Raw genomic sequence first — 6,000 nt, 5'->3', positions numbered from 1 at the left:
ATATTGAATAATAGTGATGAGAATGGACATCTTTGCTTCACCCCTGATCTTACTGGGAAGGTTTCTAGCTTATTCCAATTACAGATAATACTTGCAAATGGTTTTAGATAGATACTACTTATCATTTTAAGGAAAGCTCCATTTATTCCTATGCTCTTTAGTGTTAATAGGAATGAGTGTTATAGTTTGTCAAAAGTTTTTTCTGCATCTATTGAGATAATCATATGATTTTGGTTGTTTTTGTTATTGATACATTTAGTTATGCTGATACTTTTCCTGATATTGAACCAGACTTGAATTTTTGGTATAAATTCCACCTGCTCATAAAGTATGATCTTTGTGATATACTGCTATAATCTCCTTGCTGGCATTTTATTTAAAGATTTTGCATCAATATTCATTAAGGAAATTAGTCTATAGTTTTCTTTCTCTGTTTTTGCTCTTCCTGATTTAGATATTAGCACCATGTTTGTCTCGTAAAAGGAATTTGGTAGGACTCCTTCTTTGCCTATTTTTTTTTCCAAATAGTTTATATAGTATTGGAACTAATTGTTTTTTAAATGTTTGGTAGATTTTACTTGTGAATCCATCTGATTCTGGAGATTTTTCCTTAGGGAGCTCATTTATGGCTTGTTCAACATCTTTTTCTAAGATGGGGTTATTTAAGTATTCTACTTCCTCTTCTGTTAATGTAGGCAATTTATATTTTTGTAATAATTCAACCATTTCACTTAAATTGTTAGATTTATTGGCATATAATTGTGCAAAATAAGTCCTAATAATTGCTATGATTTCTTCTTCATTGTAGCGAATTCACCCTTTTCATTTTTGATACCAATAATTTGATTTTCTTTTTTTAATCAAAGTTAATCAACGGTTTATCTATTTTTCCACAAAGCCAACTCATAATTTTATTTATTGTTTTCAATTTTATTAATCTCTCCTTTGATTTGCAAGATTTCCAATTCAGTATTTAATTGGAGATTTTTAATTTGTTCTTTTTCTTGTTTTTTTTTTTTAGTTGCATGCCCAATTCACTGACCTACTCCTTCTTTATTTATTGACATAAGCATTTAAAGATATAAATTCTCCTCTAAGTACTGCTTTGGCTGCAACTCATAAATTTTGGTATGTTGTCTCATTGTTGTCATTCTCTTTAATGGAATTGTTTCTATGATTTGTTCTTTGGCTCACTCATTCTTTAGGATTAGATTAGTTTCCAATTAATTTTTAACCTATGTTTCCATGGCTTCATAGTAAATATAATTTTTACTGCATTATGGTCTGAAAAGGATGCACTTAATATTTCTGCTTTTCTGCGTTTGCTTGTGAAGTTTTTGTACCCTAATATATGGTCAGTTTTTGTGAAGGTGCCATGTACAGTTGAGGAAAAGGTATACTTAATTTATTTTCCCATTCAATTTTTTTTTTTTTTTTGCAGAGGTCTATCACATATAACTTTTCTAAAATTCTTAACTTTTTTTCTCGTTTATTTTATGGTTAGATTTATCTAGTTCTGAGAGGGGGAAGTTGAGGTCCCCCACTATTCTATTTCTTCCTGTAACTCATTTAACTTTTCCTTTAAGAATTTAGATGCTATGACATTTGGTGCATATATATTTACTATTGATATTGCTTCCTTGTCTGTGGTACCTTTTTGCAAAATGTAGTTTCTCTGCCTATCTCTTTTAATTAGGTCTGTTTTTTTGTTGTTGTTGTTGTTCTTGCTTTACTTAAGATCACTGATACATATCCCAGCATTTTTTTTAACCTCAGCTGACACAATCTCAGCCCCTTAATTTTACTGTCTCTCTGTTTCGGCATTCTCTTGGTTCTGCTCACTTCTCTTTGCGTTAATTCATGGAAGTCTTTCCAGGTTTTTCTGAAATTATCCTGCTTGTCATTTCTTATAGCACAATAATATTCCATCACAACCACATACCACAACTTGTTCAGCCATTCCCTAATTGATGGCCATCCCCTCGATTTCCAATTCTTCAGCCACCACCAAAAAAGTTGCTATAAAATTAAGACAGGTTTCTATACCTAACTGAATGTGTATGTTATTCCCTCTTTGAGACAATTCTGATGAAAATAAGGTTCAAACATTGCTTGCCACCCCCCCCATTTCCCCTTCCATTATATAAACTCCTTTCTCTGAGTGTCTTTTGTGAGGTAATTTTCCCTTTTTCTCCTTTCTTCCTCCTTCTCCCAGTGCATCTCTCTCCCACCTTAATTTTATTTTTTGAAATCACCCTATCACAGTAAATTCACACCTATGCCCTCTGTAGACTCCTTCTAACTGCCCTAATAACGATGTTGTTTGGCCTTCATTTTTGAAGAGGACCAATGACATTACAGAGTGATATCTTAACTTGCACATGAATTGGATTTAAGTGAGGGAGAGTTACACAGTCATCAGCCTCACCCTCTCTTCTAGAGTCATTGAAGTCCAGTGGCAGGACAAAAGTCAAGGCGACTGGTGATGGCCCAGGATACATCAAATGACCTTGCTGTTTTTGATGTCTGATGAAGCTGTAAGAGCTCCATAGCATCCTGCTTCAGCCACCTTCATGGCTGTTGGAACAAACTGTTCTCATCTACACCCCCCCCAACTCACTGACGGGTTCGAGGTCTGCTGGTTACCCTTGGTCAACTAGGTGGTGCAGTGGATAGAGAGCCAGGTCTAGAGTCAGAAAGACCCAACCTCAAATCCAGCCTTAGACACTTACTAGCTGTGTTACCCTGGGCAAGTCACTTAACCTGTTTGCCCCAGTTTCCTCATCATAAAATTAACTACAGAAGGAAATGGCAAACCACTCCAGTATCTTTGCCCAGAAAACCCCAAATGGGGTCATGGAGAGTTGGACAAAACTGAACAACAATAACAAGTGTTGGCCTTGATAGTATGGAACCTAATAATGCTAAAATTCTTAGGAATTAAAATTATAATTTTTCCATATAGGAATGTAAATGGTTCAACCTTATTGATTCCCTTATTTCTCTTTCCTGTTAACCTTTTTGTGATTTTGAGTTTTATATCAAAGTTTCTATTCAGCTCTGGTCTTTTCATCAGGAATACTTCAAAGTCATTTGAAAGATATTTTATTAAATGTGCATTTTCCCTACTGAAGAATTAAACTCCGTTTTGCAAGGCAGGAAGAAACCACTTAATGTCTCTGGGCCTCAGTTTCCTCATCTTTAAAATTAATGTGTTAGCTTTTGTGGTACCTCAAGACCCTTTCAGCCTTACATCTATAAACTTAAGAAGAAAGGCACCACTATCTTTTTTTTAAAAGATGATTTGATTTTCATAAGACTTTTCTCCAAGATAAGAAAAACCAAATCAAACTGTAGTTTGGTTTAGTGAAAGGTATTAAGTAAGTTGATGTTCAACCTAAGCAGGAAGAAGCCACTTAACGTCTCTGGGCCTCAGTTTCCTCATCTTTAAAATGAAAGTGCTGCATCTATAAACTTAAGAAGAAAGGCACTTCTTTTTTTTAAACATGATTTGATTTTTCACAAGATTTTTCTCCAAAGAGAAGAAAAAACAGATGAAACTATAGTTGGGTTTAGTGAAAGGTACTAGATAGATAACATATGTCTGTATTATAAATAAAAGCACTGGCCAGGATGCCGACCCAGGTGGCCAATGGAGTCTCCACAATCATAGAGGGCTTGGAGGACTGAGCAGGCCGGAGTGGCCTAGCAGTGCGGTCCACTTGAGGCTGGCCCCGCCCCTGTAAAGCCGTTTCTATAGAGACCAGCCAAGGGTCCAGCCGCGTCCACCTCGTCCTTCGGGCCCCCCGGCCAGCGCCTCAGGATGAGTATCCAGTGGATTGCGGTGACCACCTTCTTCTACGTGGAGATCCTGGCGCTGCTGCTGCTCTGCAGCCCCTTGATCTCGCCGCAGAAATGGCACAAGATCTTCAGCTCCCGCCTGGTGCACTGGGTGGTGGGCCGCGGGCGCTTCTTCTTCGGGGTGCTGCTGCTGACCCTGGCGCTGCTCTTCCTGTACGCCATGTGGGAGACCAGAAAGTTTGAGAGCCTGGGGAAGGAGGACCTGCAGAGCTGCGCCCCGGGCCAGGAGCACCAGAGGAAGCAGCTCTTCCAAGCGCAGCGCAACATGCACGTCACGGGCTTCGCGCTGCTGCTGTCGCTGCTGCTGCGCCGCCTGGCCACCCTCCAGAAGCAGCAGGCCTTGCTGCAGGCCTCCCGGGAGGCCCTGCGGAGGCAGGCCGAAGGGGCCGACGAGGCGGCGCAGCGCTACCGGGACCAGGGCGAGCGGCTGCTGGAGGAGGCCGAGGCCCAGGCCAGCCTGCGCGTCGCCGCCGAAGTGAGCGAGAAGCAGGCCCTGCAGGCGGACCTCCGGAAGCTGACGGAGGAGCTGGAGGCCTGCCGCAGGAACCTGGGCAGCGCCCGGGACGAGGCCCAGGACCTGCGCAAGCGCTGCGAGGGGCTCGCCCAGGAGCAGGACCGCCAACGGGCAGGGCAAATGGAGGCGTGCCCCGATGACCCGCTGATGAAGTGAGGCCTCCGGCCGACCTCGCCCTTCCCCGCCCCAGCCCCCCTCCGGTGGCTTCAGGGCCTTCTCTGGGTCACGTGGTGTTGAGGGTGCCCTTCCCCACCCAGCCAGCTGCCTCTGGGTCACGTGGTGTGAGGGTGTGTGAGCCGGCTGGTTGCACCCTCGAATCCTCAGCTGGGATTTGGGGCCGTGCCTACCTCGGCTCCATGCTCTCCACTGGCCACACAACTTCCCCACACACCCCTCCCCCATATTTTGGCCTTTCTCTTTTGCTTTGTAAATAAATTTTGCCCAGCTTCGACCGCTGACTGAGCACCCACCCATCTCTGTCCATCTTGGTCCCTGAATGTACCCTGAATTCAGACGGCAATCCCAATAATTAAGCGGGGTGGGGGTTGTCTTTAGAGTGTTCAGTTTGACCGTTTGGGAGCTTTTCTCCCTTCTGTTTTATCTTATTCCCTTCCCCCTCCCCCAGTCTCTCTTTATCTGTTCCAAAGAACGGCGGGGTGGGGTGGGATATTGCTATCTGAAGAGGGCACCTCACGTTTTAGTTATTTGTTTGAGCTCTTTCTCCAGTTGGGTTTTGGTTTAGGGATTGGGGTGGTATTAGTTGCTCTCCCTTTCCTCTTGGGACAAGGAATCACCCCAAACTGCTGTGTATACCTACAGAGACTAGGTCTAGGGTGGGCTCCTCCTGTGTATGCAGAGCTTCTTCATTTGTAAAAGTCTATCATAAAGAGGGGTGGGAAGAAAAGAAATGTAATAGGTATGGGGTTATAACTCAAATCAGCTTGCCAGCTGTAGGAAAGAAAAGATGATTGATTTAAAAAAAACAAAAGAGATGTAAAGTGTGGAGCTTAAAATTACTTTTGATGTACAAAACCAGCTAAAGCACAAAACTTCCAACACAAACTGGAATCTTTAAACTAAGTACCTTAATAAAATTGAAACTTTATAGCTTTGTTTGATTAGTCACTATCCGTATGCAATCACAATAGGAGAAAACAGTATTGTTATGATTACTGAAGAATATAATGGGCTTGAGGGAACATAAGGGAAAAGGGAAGAAAAGAATAGGTTGTTTGGGGGCTTAAAGATATGTGAAGAAAGCAAAAAGGGAAAGACAAGGAGGATGAAAATTGGAATATGTGAGTGAAAAGAAGAGTCTAATTTGAGGAAAAAATTTACTACTATAAGAGGAAGGTAGGCAGGTGTCTGCTGTCAACTGGATGAGACAGGTCTGTAGCCTGTGGGTGGCCAGGGACAAACAGAGCAGGCTAGAGACAGGAGACTAGGGAATCAAAGTGAGGGAAAAGGCTTGCAAGCCTAGCGAGGGGACCTGCTTTAATGTGGCCAAATCTCAACACTCATTCCAGTGGCTGCAGTGAGTTGCAGCCCTGACAACGAGGGGTAATAGCAACAATGTGACAAGTGTGATTCATAGCAGGGCTTCATGATCAGAACGGGAATACAGC

Source organism: Vombatus ursinus, unplaced genomic scaffold (genome assembly GCF_900497805.2).
Source record: "Vombatus ursinus unplaced genomic scaffold, bare-nosed wombat genome assembly UNPS02014779.1, whole genome shotgun sequence".
Taxonomy (NCBI): domain Eukaryota; kingdom Metazoa; phylum Chordata; class Mammalia; order Diprotodontia; family Vombatidae; genus Vombatus; species Vombatus ursinus.
Note: the sequence above shows the minus strand (reverse complement) of the source record.